A 17,880-nucleotide genomic window follows, 5' to 3' on the forward strand; every position below is an offset into this window, starting at 1 on the left:
GACTATAGTAACACACTGTATAGTATTTTCCCTGCCTTATAAATCCTGTGCTCCGTCTCTTCATCCCTTTGTGGTCACCCAAACCCTGGCAACCACTGATATCTTTTCTGTCTCCAAAGTTTTGCCTTTTTCAGATGTCATATAGTTGGAATCATACAGTATGTAGCCCTTTCAGACTGGGCTATTTCACTTAGTAATATGCACTTAAGTTTCTTCCATGCCTTCTCATTCTCTTTTCTTTTTAGCATTGAATAATATTCCATTGTTTGGATGTATCATAGTTTCTCCATTTGCCTACTGAAGGACATCTGGTTGCTTCCAAATACTGGCAATTATAAATAAAGTTGCCATAAACATCCCTGTGCAGGTTTTTCCCCCATTCTTTTTTAATGTGATAAAATTTACCATGTTAACCCATTTTATTTTATTTTTATTTTTTTTATTTTATTTTTAAATATTTTTATTTATTTACTTATTTAGAGAGAGAGAGGCAGAGATATGGGCAGAGGGAGATGCAGGCTTCCTGTGGGGAGCCCGTGTGGGACTCCGTCCCAGGACCCCGGGATCACAACTTGAGCCAAAGGCAAATGCTCAACCACTGAGTCACCCAGGCGTCCCTTATCTTAACCATTTTAAAGTGCAGAGTTATGTGGTATTAAATACATTGATATCATTGTGCAACTACCACCACCAACAATCCCTGTAACTCTTTCCATCTTGTAAAACTAGAAGTCCCTATCCATTAAACAATAAATTCCCATTCTCCCTAATCCTAAGTCCCTGGCAACCACCATTATATTTTCTATCTTTATGATTTTGACTACTCTTAGTACCTTATGTAAATAGAATCATACAGTATTACCTATTTGTGACTGACGTATTACACTTGGTATAATATCCTCAAGTTATACACATGTTTTGGAATATTGCAGGGTTTTCTTCCTACTTAGAGCCGGATAATATTCTCTTGTATGTAATAGACCACATTTTGCTTATCTATTCATCTGTCAGTGGGCACTTGGGTTGCTTCCAAGTTTTAGCTGTTGTGAATAAAGCTGCAATGAACATGGATGTACAAATTTATCTCTTCAGCACTCTGCTTTCAATTCTTCTGGGTATAAATCCAGAAGTGGAGTTGCTGGATAGTTCTATCTTTAACTTTATGAGAAAGCACCAAATTATTTCCAATAGTGGCTACCATTTTACCTTCCCACTAACAGGGTTCTAATTTTTCCATATCCTTGCCAACATTTGTGGTTTCTGTTTTTTTTTTCCCTGTAGTTTTGATTTGCATTTCCCTAATGATTAGTGATGTTTAGCATCTTTTCATGTGCTTATTTGGAGAAATGTGTATTTAAGTCTTTCACCCATTTCTGAATTGGGTTTTTTTTTTTTTTTGCATTCATTCATTCATTCATTTATATATTTTATGAGGTTGAGTTTTAGGAGTTCCCTGTATATTCTGGATATTAATTCCTTACCAGATATATGCTTTGCAAATATTTTCTCCCATTCTGTGGGTTGCCTTTTTGGTCTGCTGATAGTATCTTTTGATGCACAAATTTTTACAAATTTCATGAAGTCCAATTCGTCTATTTTTTCTTTTATTATCTATGCCTTTGGTGTCATACCCAAGATGTCATTACCAAGTCTAATATCATGAAGCCTTTTTCTATGTTTTCTTCTAAGGGTTTTATTGTTTTAGGTCTTACTGACATTTAGGTCCTTGATTCATTTTGAGTTAATTTTTGTATATCTTAGGTAAGTGTCCAACTTCATTCTTTTGTATGTGGATATCTAGTTTTCCCAGCAACACTTGTTGAAAAGATTATCCTTTCCTGGTTTGGCACCCTTGTTAAAGATCATTTGATCATATATAAAATGATTTATTTCTGGGATCTTTATTCCATTCCATTGGCCTATGTGTATGTCTTAATGCTGATACCACACTATATTGATTACTTATAGCTTGTACTAAAATTTGAAATCAGAGAGTATGAATCCTCCAGTTTTCTTCTTTTTCAAGATTGTTTTGACTATTCAGGGTCCTTTGAAATTCTATATGAATTTTAGGATGAGTTTTTCCACTCTTGCAAAAAATTGGGATTTTGATAAAGGATTGCATTGAATCCATGGATGACCAGGTGATACTGACATTTTAACAGTTTTAAGTGTTCTAATTTATGAATGTAATTCATAAATTACATAAATTCTTTAATTTCTTTCAGCAACATTTTATAATTTTCATTGTACTAGTCTTTCACCTTGGTTAAGTTGATTCCTAAGAATTTTATTCTTTTTTTTTTGAATTTTATTCTCCTTGATGCTATTATTAATGCAACTGTTTTGTAATTTCCTTTTCAGATTATTCATTGATAGCATATAGAAATGACACTTGTTTTTGTGTGTTGACTTTGTATCCTGCAACTTTGCTGAATTCACTTACTCTTAATAGTTTTTTTGTGGAATCTTTAGTTTTTGTTGTTGTTGTTTTACATAGAAGATCATAACATCTGCAAACAGATAATTTTACTTCCTTTTTTCCAATTTGGATCCTTTTATTTCTTTTTCTTGCTTAATTGTTTTGGCTAGAAATTCTAGTACTATGTTGAATAGAAGTGGTGAAAGTGGGCATCCTTGCCTTGTTGCCGACCTTAGAGGAAAAACTTTCAGACTTCCGTCACTGAGTATGAGGTTTGCTCTGGGTTTTTCATACATGGCTTTTATTACATTGAGATAGTTTTCTTGTGTTCCTAGTTTGTTGTATGTTTTTATCACGAAAGGGTGTTGAATTTTGTTAAATTCTTTTTCTGCATTAATTGATAGTATCGTGATTTTATCCATATCTTTATCTTTTGATGAAGGGTTTAATCCATTTACATTTAAAGTAATTACTGATAAGAAAGGAACTTCTGTCATTGTGCTATTTGTTTTGTATATGCCTTATAGCTTTTTAATTCCTCATTTCCATAATTACATGGTCTTTTCTGTTCAGCTGATTTTTTTTTTTTTGGAGTGAAATGTTTACATTCCTTTCTCATTTCCTTTTATGTATATTCTGTAGGTATTTTCTTTGTGGTTACTATGGGGATTACATTTAACATCCTTTAGTTATAATACTCTAATTTGAAATTATTCCAGCTTAATTTTGATAACATACAATTACTCTGCTCTTCTATAGCTCTGTTCCCACCTCTTTTGGTTGATGTCACAAAATTACATCTTATACATTTTGTACCCCAAAACATAAACTAATAATTCTTCTAAATACATTGGATTCTTAAATTATGTAAAAAAAGAAAATTTGGAATTACAAACCAAAGTTACAGTATGTTTAGCTTTTATATTAATAATTTTTTCTTTAAATTTAGTAATCTCTTAAACCATATAGGAAACAGAAGTGCAGTTACAAACCATTGTTAGAATAATGATAGCTTTTATAATTGTCCATTGTATTTACCTGTATATCTTTTTTTTTGTTTTCTTTACCTGTATATCTTTTTGTTTTGTTATTGTTCTTGTTTTTCATATTAACCTATATTAAGATCTTTATTTCTCCATATGGTTTTGAGCTACTATTTGGTGTATTTTTATTTTACCTTGCAGGAATCTCTTGAGCATTTCTTGCAGGGCAGGCTTAGTGATCCCTAGCTTTTGTTTACCTGGAAACATCTTAATTTCTCCCACAGTTTTGAAGGATATTTTTACTGCAGACAGGATTCATGGTTGACCGTTCTTTTTCTTTTTTTTTTTTCCCTCTTCTCTTTTCTTTCCTTTTCTTTTGTATTTTTTTTTTTAATTTTTTTTTTTTATTTATGATAGTCAGAGAGAGAGAGAGAGAGAGAGAGAGAGAGAGAGAGAGAGGCAGAGACACAGGCAGAGGGAGAAGCAGGCTCCATGCACCGGGAGCCCGACGTGGGATTCGATCCTGGGTCTCCAGGATCGCGCCCTGGGCCAAAGGCAGGCGCCAAACCGCTGCGCCACCCAGGGATCCCTCTTTTGTATTTTTGTCAGCCTACTATATTTTGGCTCCAAAATTTCTGGTGAGAAACTTGCTGATAATTTTATTGGGGATCACTTGTATGTGGTGATTTGCTTCTCTCTTGCTGATTTTAAGATTCTCTCTGTCTTTGCTTTTGAAAATTTGATTGTGTCTATGCGTGAATCTCTTTGAATTCATCTTACTTGGAGTTCTTTAAGGTTTTTTTTTTTGGTGTTTATACTCATGCTTTTAATCAAATTTGGGAAGTTTTCAGCCATTATATCTTCAAATATTCTCTCTGCCTCTTTTTCCTCTTTACCTTCTGGAACCCCCCTTCTCCTCAAAATGTGCGTTGGTCTTTTTGATTGTGTTTCACAGGTGATTTAGTTTCTGTTCACTTTTCTTTCTTTCTTTCTTTTTTTCTGTTCACTTTTCTTTAATCTTTTTTCTTTCTGTTCCTCAGACTTGATACTTTCCATTTCCTCTCTTTAAGTTTGCTGATTCTTTCTTCTGTCTTCTCAAATCTGCCTTTGAATCCCTCAAATGAATTTTTAGTTTCAGTTCTTGTACTTTTCAGCTATCAGCTTTCTTTTTGGTTTCTTTTTAGGTTGTCTGTATCTTTATTATTATTTCCGTTCTGTTGACACATCATTTTCTTGACTTTCTCCAAATCTTACTGTAGTCCTTTGAGTATCTTTAAGACAGTTATTTTAAAGTCTCTGTCTCATAGATCAGCCATTAGGTCTTTTTCAGAGACAATTTCTATTGATCTTTTTCCCCCTTTGAATGGACCATACTTTTTTATTTGTATGTCTTGTGATTTGTTGTTGTTATTGAGCACTGTTAAATTTAATAATGTAGTAACCCTGGGGATCAGTTTCTTCCCTTCCTCAGCATTTTGCTGGGATGGGATTGAGATTGCATAGAATCTATAGATCAAGTTGGGAAGAATTGATATCTTCAAAGTATTGAGTCTTCTATCCATGAACATGGAATATCTCTCCATTTATTTAGTTCTTTGATTTTGTTGATCAGAGTTTGTAGTTTTCCTCACATAGAGCTCGTATATGTTTCATTAGATTTATATTTAAGCTTTTTATTTTTTTTGAGTACTAATATAAATAACATTGTATGTTTTATTTTTTTTTATTTTTTTTTTCATTGTATGTTTTTAAAAAGGATTAATTTATTTTAGAGTGTGTGTGTGAGTGGAGGGAGGGACAGAAGGGAAGGAAGAGAGAGAGGGAGAGAAGCAGAATCCTCACTGACTGGGAAACCTGATGTGGGGCTTAATCTCATGACTCTGAGCCAAAATCAAGAGTTGGATACTTAACTAACTAAGCCACCCAGGTGCCCTAATGTTTTTAATGTCAAATTCCACTTGTTCATTGCTGGATGTAGGAAATCAATTAACTTTTTAATATTAATCTTATATTCTGTACCATTTCTATACTTGCTATGAGTACCAGGATTTTTTGTCAATTCTTTTGGATTTTCTATATAGACGATCATGTCATCTGTTAGCGAAGAGAGTTTTAGTTCTCTCTTCCCAATCTGTATACTTTTTTTTTTTTAGATTTTATTTATTTATTCAAGAGAGACACACAGAGGCAGAGACATAGGCATAGACAGAATCAGGCTCTGTGCAGAAAGCCTGATGTGAGACTCGAACCACCCAAGCGTCCCCCCCAATCTGTATATCTTTTACTTCCTTTTCTTATCTAATTGAGTTAGCAAGGACTTTCAGTATAATATTGAAAAGATCTGGTGAGGGACACCTAGGGGGCTTAGTGTTTGAAGGTCTGCCTTTGGCTCAGGTGGTGATCCCAGGGTCCTGGGATTGAGTCTCGCATCAGGATCCACAAGGGAAGCCTCTATGTCTCTCATGAATAAATAAATAAAATCTTTAAAAAAAAAAAAGAAAAGAAAAGATCTGGTGAGAGGAGACATCCTTGCCTTGTTCTTGATCTTAGTGGATAGGCTTTGAGTTTCTTACCATTAAGTATGATGTTAGCTGTAGAACTTTTTGGGGGTATATATTCTCTTTTAAGTTGAAGAAGTTCCCCAATATTCTTAGTTTGATGAGAGTTTTTATCATGAATGGGCGTTGGATTTTGTTAAATACTTTTTTCTGCATCTGTTGATATGATTATGTGATTTTTCTTCTTTAGACTATTGTTGTGATGGATTCATTACTTGATTTTCAAATATTAAGCCAGCCTTGAACAACTGGGATAAATCTTACTTGGTCATGGTATAGAATCCTTTCCTTTTCTTTTTTACATTGTTATATTTGGTTTGTTAATGTTTTGTTGAGAATTTTTGCTCTATGTTCATGGGAAATATTTGTAATGTCCTTGTCTGGTTTTGGTAATATGGGAAGACTGATCTTAGAATGAGTTAGGAAATATTCCCTCTTCTATCCTCTGAAAGAGATTCTAGAGTATTGGTATAATTTTTTCCTTAAATGTTTGATCGACTTTACAAGAGAACTCAGTTCACCTGGAACTGGTGCTTTCTGTTTTAGAAGGTTATTAACTATTGATAAAATGTCTTTAATAGATATAGGTCTATTTAGATAGTTATTTATTTTCAGGACTTGAATTTTTAAATTTTTTTTTAGTCTGTGTTCTCCTTGCTTTTCAGGTTTGGAAGTTTGTATTGAGATATCCTCAAGCTCAAATACTCTTTCCTCAGCTATGTCTGGTCTATTGATAAGCCCATAAAAGGCATTCTCCATTTCTTTTACAATGGTTTTCATCTCTAGCATTTAATTTTTGTTCTTTTTAAAGATTTACATCTCTCTGTTTATATTGTCCATCTATTCTTGCATGCTGTCTGTTTTATTTTATCCATTAGAATCTTGAGCATATTAATCATAGTTATTTGAATTTCCAGCCAGATAATTTCAACATTTTTGCCATGTTTGATTTTGATGCTTCTCTGTGTCCTCAAATTGTGTGTGTGTTTTGCCTTTTGTATGTCTTGTAATTTTTTCTTGATAGCTGGACATGATAGCTGGACTGAATGAAAGGAAGTGCTATAATGGACCTTTAGTAATGTCCTAAGTATATAGGACCTTTAGTGCTATAATGGACCTTTAGGAAGTTGTGGTAAGGTAATCTGTGGCTCTGTGATTAAGTTTCAGTCCTTTAGTGAGCCTGTGTCTCTGGACTGTGAACCTTAAGGTGTGTCTCAGTTTTTTTTTCCTCCCCTACCATAGGTGGGACAGGATGGCTAGAGTAGGTGATCTTGGGTATTTCCCTTCTACATGTAAGGCTAGTGTAGGCTGGAGTTGAGCACCTCCTTTCCTTCAGGTCTGATAATAACCTAGCAAGTTAGGCTCTGTTTAACTAGTTTTTCTTGAAGATAGGCCTTACTAAGAAGAACAGCATGCTCTGATATATTTCACATGGTTCCCTTTCTCCTCCCTCTGTTAGAAGCACAGAGAGATTTTTCTCTTCTTTTTTTTTCTTTTTTTTTTCTCTTCTTTTCATTGAGGGAACCTGGTTGAGCTCCTAGAGGTAAATCTCACAAATTGTGAGGCTCTCCTATAGACTGGGTCCCCCTGGAGTTTTATTTTATTTTATTTTTTTGTTATTTTTTAAAAGATTATTTATTCATGACAGACACACACACACACACACACACACACACACACAGAGAGAGAGAGAGAGAGAGAGAGGCAGAGACACAGGAGGAGGGAGAAGCAGGCTCCACACTGGGAGCCTGATGCGGGACTCGATCCTGGGACTCCAGGACTGCACCCTGGGCCAAAGGCTGGCGCTAAACCGCTGAGCCACCCAGGGATCCCTCCTCTGGAGTTTTAAATTCTCAGAGTTGTCCACACTGAACATCCAGCCATTCATCAATTACTGTTTAGGTTTTCCTTTTTCCTACCCTGGCACTGGTTCCCACAGTGGTTTCTGTTTTGAGTCTCTCCCCTGGGAAGCCATGACTTCCTATATTCACCTATCACTCACCAAACTTGAGGGCAGCAGTTTAACATGTATCCTTACCTCTCCTATAGATCCTAGAAGAGCTGTTGATTTTTCAGTGTGTTTAGCTTTAACTTCTTGTTAGGATGGAATGGTAATTTCCAAGCTCCTTACATGTTGAAGTAAAATGAGAAAACAAACCCACTCTTATGTTTTTATATTCATATAGTGTTAAACCTTAGTGTAGCCTCCAAATTCTAGTTTCAAACCAGAGATTTTTCCTCAGTTTTCTAAGAGTTCACAGGTTTGTGAGCTATTTTCACTATTTCCAGAGCCTAAAAAAAGTCTTACATTTACTCAAAATAAGACTGTACATGCCAAAGTAAAGGTCAAGTGCTTTGTGTTGGTAAAAAAAATACTAAGTAGTTGGAGCGGTCCTCTCATGCTGATCAGGAAATGTAGCTAGTTATGGGTATGGAGTTGACATTTGCTGCTTTGTTGACTTCCCAGCATCCCAACTCCCCCTCGATCTTGAGGGATTTCCTCAGAAGGATGAAGTGGGGCACACCATTCCCACATCGTGATTTCTGGATAGCACTGAGTTTAAAACTAAACAAATGAGGTGGTCCTCTACACCCTGCTTCTTAGGAGTCCCCATGCTTTGGAGTGTGTTTCTTAAAATTTTCTAAATCCTCCTTCCTCTTTGTGTCCATATATTTCTAGTGTATTTCTTTTAAATAGCATATACTTGGATATTTTTGCTCCAGTGTGAAAATTTCTGTTTTGTTATTGGAGACTAGCTCATTTATATTTAATGTAACTTCTGATATGTTTAGGTTTAATTCTACATCTTGGTTAGATGACATTTTGTTCCTGCTTGTCCCTTCTATTATTTGTTTCTCTGTTCCTCTTCTCCTGCCTTCTTTTGGACAAATTGAATAATATGCCATTGACTTTTTTATTTATTTATTTTATTTTATTTTTTATTTTAATTTTATTTTAATTTTTTATTTATTTATGATAGTCACAGAGAGAGAGAGAGAGAGAGAGAGAGAGAGAGAGAGAGAGAGAGAAAGAGGCAGAGACACAGGCAGAGGGGGAAGCAGGCTCCACGCACCGGGAGCCCGATGTGGGATTCGATCCCGGGTCTCCAGGATCGCGCCCTGGGCCAAAGGCAGGCGCCAAACCGCTGCACCACCCAGGGATCCCTATGCCATTGACTTTTTAGCTAAACATCACCTGTTGCTTTTAGTGATTTTCTAGAGATTACAATTATCTTTAGTTTTGCACAATTTATCTTTAAATAACATTATTCTAGTTCTCAAACAATGCATGACTCTTATACACTATAATTTCACTTACTAAACTCTCATTCTTTGAGCCCTGATTATCATGCTATATGTTGTGCAATGTCATTATTGTATTCCGTAAACAACAAATGGTCTTTAAAAAACATATAGATGTCTTTTATATTTAGTTTTATATTTATGGTCTTTGGGGCTCTTATTCCTCCTTGTAGATCTACACTCAGTCTGTATCATTTCCCTTCTTGTAAAGAATGCTTTATGAACATAAATTCCCCCAGCTTTGTCTGAAAATGTGTTTAATTTACCTTCAGGTTTGCAATATATGCAGATTTCTAGGTGGACAAGTTTCTTTAGCTGTCTAAGGGAAATTTTCTATTGTCTTTTGACCTCCATTGTTTCTTCTTTTTTTTTTTTAAGATTTTATTTATTTATTTATTTATTCATGAGAGACACAGAGAGAGAGGCAGAGACAAAGGCAGAGGGAGAAGCAGGCTCCCTGTAGGGAGTCTGATGGAGGATTCCATCCCAGGACCCCAGGATCACAACCTGAGCGGAAGGTAGACCCTCAACCACTGAGCCACCCAGGTGCCCCTGACCTCCCCTGTTTCTGATAAGAAGTGAACTGTAATTCATAATTGTTCTTTTTAATTTGGATGCTTTTAAGATTTTTATTTTTATCTTTGGTTTTCAGCATTTTATTATATTATTATTATTTAAAGATTTTATTTGTTCATGAGAGACACAGAGACAGAGATAGAGGCAGAGGGAGAAGCAGACTCCATGCAGGGAGCCCGATGTGGGACTTGATCCCAGGACCGTGGGACCACGCTCTGAGCTGAAGGCAGATGCTCAGTCACTGAGCCACCCAGGTGTCCCAGTATTCAGCATTTTAACTGTGATATGTCTATGTGTGATTTTCTTTGTATTTATTCTGCTTGGACTTCACTGAGCTGCTATGGTCTGTGGGTTGATTTCCTTAATCAATTTTAGAAAATTTGTATCTATTACCTACCTCTTCAAATATTGTCTCATCCTGTCTCTCTTCTTTTTCTGAGACTTCAAATACAAATATGGTAGACCATTTGATATCATTCCAGCATCTTTTTTTAAAGATTTATTTATTTATTTATTTATTTATTTCATTCATTCATTCATTCATTCATTCGAGACACAGAGAGAGACAGAGATAAAGACAGAGGGAAGAGCAGGCTCCCTGCTGGGCGCCCAGTGCAGGACTCAATCCCAGGACCCTGGGATCACATCTCAAGCAGAAGGCAGACCCTCAAACACTGAGCCACCCAGGTGTCCTCTCCCAGCATCTTTGATGCTATTTTATCACCTCCCTCCATTTTTCTATTTCTGTTTTAGTTTGGATAATTTCTATTGAGATATCTTTAAGTTTACTGATTATTTCCTCTGCTGTGCCCATAATTCTGTTAAGACCATCAAATGACTTCTTCATTTCTGATAACATTTATTTTTAGCAATTTCTTTCTTTCTTTCTTTCTTTCTTTCTTTCTTTCTTTCTTTCTCTCTTTCTTTCTGCTAAAATTCCTCATTTGTTTAGACATGGTGTTTACTTTTTACACTAGTTCCTTTGTCATATTCATCAACAATATTTTATTTTTTATTTTATTTTTTCAACAATATTTTAAAATCTCTGATAATTGCAAAGTTTAGGCCTACTCTGTGCCTGCTTTTATTGACTATTTCCTCTCTTATAATGGATCATATTTTTTTGCTTTATGTGCCTCATAATTTTAGATTACATGCTGGACATTATATATATATGTATATATATATATATATATATATAATAGAAAATAGAAATCAGAGTAATATTTATCCTCGACAAAGGGCACACTGAATAGGAGGCTGAAATTTAAAATGCGTATGGGTAAGATGCCTAGGTGGCTCAGTTGGATAAGTGGCCAACCAGCCAATTCTTGATTTTGGCTGAGGTCATGATCTCAGGGTCCTGGTATCAAGCTTTCCACTCACATGAGGCTTTCCACACACTGGGGAATTTGCTTGAGGATTCTCTCTCTCCCTTTCCGCCTCTATCCCACTGCTTGCTTACTCTTTCTGTCTCTCTAAAATAAATCTTAAAAAAAATATATAGGTCTGGGATTTTTGCTATTTTAGTTTGATTTGGATCACCATTGGCTTCAAATATTTTAAGGACAGGATAAGGACTTTCCCTTTAGCAGAGCTTGGGATCTGACACTAGCAAGACCACAGAGATCATCTTTTGCTTTGTATGTAGCCACCAGCTTCATAACCATGGAAATTTCTCTCTTTCTAGCTCAGCTGCTCAGCATATGTTTCTGGGAAGTCCTCTTTGCTTTCCAGTCATGTTACTGGCTTTCTGCACCTAAGAAAACTTCTCTTTGCCTTGCTGCTCTGTCCCTAGTCTTTGGAGGTCCCCTGAAGTACTCTCCCTAAAGGCCAAGAGTACTCAGAGGGATTCCTTTCAGCTCTCTTTTCATGGCTGCAGCTGTGTGCTTGGGGAAGACTTGCATACTAGAGGAGATCTCTCTTAGCTTTCCTGTCCTGTCCCTAGCATTTGAGTTACTACCCATGTGTATATGGTGAAGGCCATAGGAAAACATGGGTAGGTGGGTGCAGACTTGCTCTGTAGCTTACCACACACAGCCATTAGAAGTTCATTGGAAGTTCAGCTGCTCTTCTTATTCCCATATCATAGATTTTTTATCCTTCACTACTCTGTCAGAAATGAAGGCTTCTGTGGTTCCCTTATTTCCTAGGAAACCCTTATAACACTGAAATTTAGTTCGTTTGGGTTTCTTTGTCTCTTCATATCTCTGATAGATTTTTTTTAAGCTGTAATTTTGTAGATTAATCCCCTTATTTTCATTGTTAGGGTGTAAGTCTCTTGTGACTCTCTACAACCCCACTCATTTTTAAAAAATAATTTTGAAACAATTTCAAGTTTATAGAAAAGTGGCAAGTATAGCAAGGAATCTTTTGTCCCCTAAATCACTTGAGGAAAAAATGTTTTCATCATCCCTGAGTACTTTAGTTTATATTTCTTGCAAACAAGTATGTTCTCCTACCTAACCTAATTGTGACCACCCAAATCAGAAAGTTAACATTGACACATTATTACAATCTGATTCAGATTCTATTAAACTGCAGGCCATTTATTTTGTAGCATATTCCTCAATTTGGAATCTAATGTGTTCCTATGATTAGATTTGGGTTATGCACTTTTAACTGAATATGAGAGAATTGATGCTGTGTTCTTCACTTGGAAGTTTATGAAGTGGCTCCTGGTTTTGATTTTCTCATTACTGATATGGTCACTTTGATCATTTGATTATAGTGGTATCTGTGAGCTTCTTCACTACGCAGTTACCTTTTTCCTTTTGTAATTAGTAACTTTTATGGAGAGATGGTTTGTAAGAATATAAATACCCCCTCTTCGTGAAGCTTTCAATTTATTTCTTTATATCAGTATGGATTTATGGCTTCCTGTTTTACTTGTTATTTATGCTGATGCTTAAATTATCCCAAACTTGGCCAAATGAGAGCGCCCCCCCTTCAGCTGGCTTCTGTGTCCTTTGATTTATCTCCATCATTCTTTGAATACTTTATTTCTGACACCACAAGGCATTCATTCCAGGCAGTTTTTGTACTTTCCCCCTACAGTTTGGGAAGAGTCATTCTTCAAGGGGCCCTCCTTGTTCCTTTTAGTATATAATAGCATTTAGAAACCAACATCTGAGCGCTATGTATGGTCATTGCTAATGAGATGTCATTGTTCTTAGTTCCTCTCAGTGGACAGAGTTAAAAAATACATATGTTTGTGTACATATAAATTACATATACATATAGACATATGTTCACATTTGTCTCTTATTTCTCTATCTCTCTGTATTGGAAAACATGAGTTCATACCAATATTTCCAATTCCAATCTCTAACAGCAGAGGGTTTATTCTAGTTTTCATCCTTTCTGTTTTTCTAATTTCCTTCTCTAATAGTGATGGCTCTTATTAGCTTTCATATTAATTTCTTTTTTTTCATCAATCTTTCTGTATATAACCAATATCCCATAACTGCTACTAACCCTACCTCTGAGTAGATGACTTTATAACTCCATTTGGGTGCTCAGACACTGTGTCAAATTACCCCCATGCTTGGACATCTCATTTACCCTAGTTGATTTTGGATTTCTCATCCTCGGCTGCCTTCAGGTGTGGATGCCTTCCCTACCTTGCTCAGGTTCCACTACCCTACTCCAGGTTACCTCTCTGTGGGGATATCACCCTGCTTAGACTCTGATACCTTGTGCCAGGCTATCATCTCATAGCATAGACATATCTGCTTGGGCCCTAATATCCCATGATAGTCCCCCTTCAAACATACCCTCTTCATACCATTCTGGCTCAGACATATCACACTGTGACATCCCTCTGTGGGGATACTCTCTTCATCTCCTCGGGTTCCAATTCTTCATGATGGACCATCTTTCCTTTTACCCTCCCTGGTCCCCTATGGATGTTTTCCTCACCTTTCAGTTTCCAACTTGCTAATTCTGGGCAACTGCCATTCAAGGACATTCTTCTAATCCTACTTGGGCTTTAAAACCCAGTATTGGGGCTCTGTGATACCCTTCTTCTCACCCAACATGAAATTTAAAATCAACCCCATGCTCTGTTTACACCCTCTCCTCATGCCCTCCTATCCTATCTTACTCTTACTCTTTCTGATCTGGAAATCATTCAGAGGTTGAAATCACCCATTTCAATTGTACAGCTTGATGAGCTTTCACAAATTTATGTAGCCATCACTATAATCCAGTTTTAGAACACTTCTTCACCCCTCAGAATTTCCTCATGGCCATTTGCTTTCTATCCTTATTGTTTTGCCCTTTCTTCTTTTTTTAAAGAGGAAAAAATTATGGATTCATACTGTTATTTCCAACGCAGTTTGTCCTGTAGGTGGCATTTTCTTCTGCTACACCTAGTAAATCCTAGACAGGTTTGGTTGGTGTTGAACCTGAACCTGGGAGTGCCACCATGTTAAATGGTGCATGACCATCCCACTTCCCTTAATTGTTACCTAATCAGTGCTTAAAATACTCATTTATGTCCTCCTTGAGCTCTCTGTCAATTCAACTTAGAGCGGCTTGGCTTGCTTTTCTTTTCATCCTTGATTTTAGAAAAATACTAAGACCTAAAAAGAGGATCTCTTCTGCAAGTTAGAAGCCAAAATAAATGCAGTGATGCCACATGAAGTTTTCCTAATTTAACTTTTTATCAGATGCCAAAATGCACAGTGTACTGTACAAGCACAGCAATTAAAACAAGTCAGTAGCTACAAGGGATACTGTGAGAATATGGAAGCCAGGAAAACCCAGGAAATGTATGGCACAGAAGATTGTCTGACCTCACCCCAACAGTTGAGAGGAGGTTAATAGGGAGAACAGCTGCAGTTCACTTCTACACTGATGAAAGTCCTTTCTTTTCACTGTTCCATTTTCAGATGAGGAAATACCAAATGGAGAATTCAGGTGATTTGCCTTAAGCCTCTAGCTAGGTGGAGCAGAACACAACCTTGTCTGACCTGGGCAGCACACTGCTGCCTGTGGTTCAGGCCTGCTGCAGGGGAGACTTGGAGGACTAGGCAAGGCTAAGGGATATCCTGCTCAGACCCAAGGATGGGATAGAAACAACAAGTCCGCTATATGCCTTCAATGTTGTGCCTTTCCTATGTGCATGAGGGCTGTGTCACACTGGGTGCTTAAGCTGTCCACACTACTGTACTTTTCCTTACTGTGAAATGGAGTCATAGAATAATACCACCCTCACAGAGTTGTTGTGAGGATTAAGAGCTAATTTGGTGCTAATAGTAGATACTCATAGGATGTTAAATCTGATGATGATGATGATTACTTCTGTTTCTGGGTCCTGAGGGGTTTCTAAACACACCTTCTTGGCAGCTGCTCTTTGGACCACTCAACCCTGGAGGTCAATGTTCATGATTAGAACACATTCCCTCCCCCTACCTTTTCCACCAGCCCATATCATTCTTCTGCCTTTCTATGCTGCCTCCATGATTCAAAATAAATGAGAGCAGAGACTGAGCAAACTCTGAAGATCTAATTGGTGAACAAGATTTTAGATTAGCGGCATATTAGATGATAAGAGAACAATCAGTTTTTGCCTTTAAGGAGATTTCAGTCTTAATTGAAGAGTTAAAATTAAGAAGTGCACAATTAAAAGGTATGATTCAAAATTAAAATGGAGTGCTGATTATATGGCATAAGTAATAAAAGAATAAATAAATAGATAATTAAAGCTTAAGATGTAATAATAAAAAATAGCACCTAATATTTCCGAGGCCATGCTATGTATCAGATGCTTTTCTAAGTGTTTTATGTGCATGATTTAATTTAATTTAATTTGCCCAGAAGTTCTCTAAGGTAACTATTATTAATATCTTCCTTTTCAGAAGAGGAAGCAAAAACTCAAACAAGTAGCTTGCTTAAGGTTTCATACAGATGGTAACCAAGTAAGGAGGATACACATAATAGAGAATAATGAGTTTAGAAGAGGTAGACTATGTCAGCCCAAGTAGATGTTTGTCACTAATTCTGATCTTTGTCCTGAGTTCCCCTCTAGGTGAAGCAGCCCTTGTCAATCCTCAGAAAGATGAACCAACAACTAATCCACCTAATCTTCCATGTCTTTCCATTGCTCTTTGGAGAAAGGATAAAGACAGAGCTACTTACAAGTCTCAACATGTCTCCACTAACCTCTCCAGCAGTCTTTACTTGTCCTCCCTCCCCATGACCTTTTTAGTTCCCAAGCTCCTGCTCGCCACAGGGCCTTTGCACATGCTATTTTACTCTACCTGCACTCTCCTCTTCTGTCCTCTTCACCTATGCAACCTCTACCCATCCTTCAGATCTCAGCTCAAGCATTCTCTTCTTCAGGAAAGCCTTGCCTGACATCACTGACTAGGTCAAGTCCTCCTACTGGGGACTATGATTGCATGTTGCATTTCTATTTTGTATCACTTGTGATCGTATTATACTTGTCTGGCTATTTGGTATCTATTTCTCTCACTAGATTATAAGCACAATGAGAGATGAGACTGAATCCATTTTTACTCATCATTAAGCATTACTCATCATTAAGCACCAAGCAATGTGCCTAGCACATAATGACACTCAGTGAATATTTGTAGAATGAATTGAAGACTAAGTTAAGGAAAGTTCCACAGAAGATCTAGGACATGGGATGCCTAAAATAGAAGAGATGTGGAGAGGTGAGGAGAAGCATTTAAGGTAGAGAAACTAGTGAGACAACTAGTAGGTGATCTTGCAACATAAATGAGCTGAAAACAAACAAAACCTGGAAATGGCAGCCCATAGACCCATAAAATGGTATCAATGCCTATTCCCCTCTCCCACACTTTTGGAGTTATATTTATGGCTAAAAGCATATCCACACACAAAAATCTACTCACTAAGTTATGCCTTTGCTCAGGATTGCACACATTCTTCTCTCCCTGCCACTTCTGAAATGTATGGACCTCAACCAAATATAGTGGTTGGTTTTAGAAGCCAGAATGTTCTAGTTCTTTATCTTTTCCACTTCTCAGCCAGTCCTAGCGATTCCTGGATGTATGGTGAAATAGTTTCTGCACATGTCACATTTATGTATAGAGAAAACAGAAGGATAAGCAGTGCTCTCTAGTATGTGCAATCATGTCTCCCAAACAGGTTATTTTAAATTCTAATCCCCTATACTTGTGAATGTGACCTTATTTGAAGATAGGGTCTTTGCAGCTGTAATCATGTTGATGAGATCATACTGGGTAAGGGAAGGCTTTAATCCAATCACTGGTGTCTCTAAAGAAGAGAAAAATTTGGGCACAGAGACAGAATACACACAAAGGAAGGGCCATGTGATGATGGAGGCAGAGATTGGAGTAAGCATCTAGGAGTAAATGAACACCAAGGATTACTAGCAACCCCCAGAAGGTAACAAGAGGCAAGGAAGAAACATCCCTTAGAGCCTTCAGAGAGAACATGGTCCCACTGACACCTTGATTTAGAAATTCTAGTCTCCAGAACTGGGAGGGAATAAATTTCTGTCATTTTGAGCCATCCAAGTTTGTAGAACTTTGTTAACGGCGGTCCCAGGAAACTAAGCTAATCCTCTTTGGACACAAAGTAGTCCTCAAAGGTCAGGAAAACAATTAGAACACAAATAAAGAAGCCCTGACCAAGTTTTGGTAGACCAGAGCAGGCAAAATTTAAGTGCAGTGGCAAAATAGAACTCTAAAAATTGTCAGATACTCTTGACATTGGAGTCTCCATTTATTGTATGAGGGAGCATCACTACATATAGACACCCCTGCATTTTGATTACATAAGAAATATTCAAGGGGATAGGAGGTGGTTTTGGCTGAAATTATATCTAACTTGATAAAGCATGTCGGTAGAACAGTGGTGACAAAGCCATATGAAATCACTGAGGTGAATCAGAACATTCTGTGATCTGTTTTCAAACTCTTAAGGTTGCTACCAGGAAGGGTAAATTTGGCACCTAAATCCATGCCCACTTTTGTGTGCTACTGTCAGAGACAGAGCCCCTGTGCAGAGATCTTACCAGGAG

Source organism: Nyctereutes procyonoides, unplaced genomic scaffold, assembly GCF_905146905.1.
Source record: "Nyctereutes procyonoides isolate TBG_1078 unplaced genomic scaffold, NYPRO_anot_genome, whole genome shotgun sequence".
In the NCBI taxonomy this organism is placed as follows: domain Eukaryota; kingdom Metazoa; phylum Chordata; class Mammalia; order Carnivora; family Canidae; genus Nyctereutes; species Nyctereutes procyonoides.